The 2,363-nt window shown below is 38.0% G+C and overlaps 1 long non-coding RNA gene across 1 annotated transcript; it reads right to left on the minus strand.

Moving 5' to 3' along the window:
* On the minus strand, positions 1–779 carry LOC131193391 (uncharacterized). Its single transcript, XR_009153909.1, has 2 exons — positions 591–779; positions 1–482 (listed from the first exon to the last, which is right to left on the minus strand). It is a non-coding gene; the product is annotated as an uncharacterized LOC131193391 (long non-coding RNA).
* Positions 780–2,363: the final 1,584 nt, after the last annotated feature.

Consider the following 2,363-nt stretch of genomic DNA (forward strand, 5'->3'; position numbering starts at 1 on the left):
AATTCATTTTTTTTTTCCTTTCTAAAGTTAACCACATCCAGTTTCCATAGTTTCTCTCCCCAAAACATCATTTCCAGCTCCCTGGTGTATTTGTTGTCCTCTGAATTAGTTCCAAACTGATACTTTAGATCAGGGCTCTCCAAACTTGGTCCCTTTAAGACTTGTGGACTTCAACTCCCAGAGTTCCTCAGCCAGCTTTGCTGCCTGAGGGATTCTGGGAGTTGAAGTCGACAAGTCTTAAAGGGACCAAGGTTGGAGACCCCTGCTTTAGATCACAGAACAAGATTTCACTTGGAAGTGAGTTCTTTTCACTTGCAGAAAGAATATTTGATTACTATCCTTCATATGTGATAAATCACTTCATTAAAAGAAGTGCTGTACCATCTTAAACTTGTCATGAAAATAGGAGCTAAGTTAATACTGAATACGGATTCACAAAATTACTTTGCTCATGTAGATTACCATAAAGATAAGGCAGAGCCCTAAAGCAGGGGTCTCCAACCTTGGTCCCTTTAAGACTTGTGGATTTCAACTCCCAGAGTTCTGGGAGTTGAAAGTCCACAAGTCTTAAAGGGACCAAGGTTGGAGACCCCTGCCCTAAAGTATTAGATTTTTCCTAAATACCTTGATAGGCAGATACTTTTGTATTTACCATGAAATGAGAATTGGGATTTTGTTTTCTGACCTAAAGAAAGGGGGGGGGAAATGTCCCTATTTTGGAATTCAGTACAGAATAGTGGGTGCCATAAACAAGCTCAAGACTTGATTGTTGCATAGTACAAAGGAGCAATGGAGGAATTTACCAAGAAACTTCCTTCTTTCTTCTGTATGATGGAAACAAATGCACATTTATTCTCCCCGCCAATAATTGCTAATTGTTTCTCAAAATGTATTTCATTATAAAACTTTATTACAAGAAAACTACAATGCAGCATTAAACAATGTAAACTGGTTAGCCCCAAAACACAATAAAAAAAGTTACTATAACCAAGAAATGTCAACTATTAAGTAATTCATTAGATTTCAGCCTGTAGTGCTAATGGATAACAAAAAGAATTGATGCTAAAATTCCAAGGTATTTTAAAAATGTATATGTATGGAAGACATTCCAATGCTAATTACCTTACTGCAATTGTCTAAACCTCTAACATTGAGTTGGCTATTTTTTCAATGGGCTATCTGTTGTGCTAAGAGATTCCCACCCCTCAAAAGTAATGAGCGGTAGTGAAGTTGATTAAATAGGGGTACATAATGAAAAATAATTAATTGCAATATTGATACAATTACTCTTTTTAGAAAGAATAAATATTGAATTAAGAACACAATCTATTTTATCCAAAGTATGCTTTGTCTTCATATTTTTTGCGTGACTGCGGGCTCCATTGTAACTTAGTTTCCTGTATCCCAGATACTGCACTATAGTATCACAATAATTTAAACATGGAAAAAACAAAGCAGGGCCAAACTACAACTCGGATAAGTTGTTTAAATCCAATTTCACTGAAATGGTAGAAGTTTAAATCAAGTTTTTTTCGTTTTTTATACTCAAACTGGAGAATAGGAGCTGGTAAACCAAGTCCTTAGTCTTTAGTCGTTTTAGCTGGACCTGTTCATCTCTTGGTACAGAGGAAAGCTTACAGAACACTAAAAGAGTTTAGGAGTTTAATTTTGGAAAGTGCCTTTCATCTCCCTTATGAATGCCAAGAATAGGATATTTACAGTAACATAACCTTCTCCAGTCTGGTGCTCTTCTGATGTGTTGAACTTCAGTTCCCGAAAGACTGTGCATGTCTGACAAGAGTATGGAAGTTGAAGTCAAATGCACGTGAAACACATTTGAGTTGACGAAAGCGAATGTAACTGACCTTGCTTTGCTGTATCTATATTTCCCATGTTCATTGCTAAGTTGAAGCTTTAAATTTCTTCATTTACTCATTGCCTCTTGCCATGCCTGCTGCTATTCAGAAGATTGTGCGTGCTATTGCAAGCATTGCTTAATAGAGGCAGAATAGAACTATCATAAGATCTTCAAGAAGACCCAGTTGTTTCCATCCATCAACCAACAATGTTGGGCTGAATTCATCATCATTCCTAAAACCAGCAACACTGGCTTATTCCAGGTCACAAAGACACTTTCTGAATGCCACTGAATGCTCCCTCATCTGTGCTCAGTGCTCAGTGATTGCCAGCCACTGAATGCTCCTTCATCTGTGCCCAGTGCCTGGTGATGGAACCGCACTGTCCTTTCCGCACCTCCTCACCAAGGCTTTACACACAATGTCTAAACATTGGCTATGTCCCAGAAGAACAGATACGGCTTATCTTCTCCAGTCCTTCGACAGCCCATCTTTTTAGCAGTTGCT

The sequence above is a fragment of the Ahaetulla prasina genome, chromosome 2 (assembly GCF_028640845.1).
Source record: "Ahaetulla prasina isolate Xishuangbanna chromosome 2, ASM2864084v1, whole genome shotgun sequence".
Lineage (NCBI taxonomy): Eukaryota > Metazoa > Chordata > Lepidosauria > Squamata > Colubridae > Ahaetulla > Ahaetulla prasina.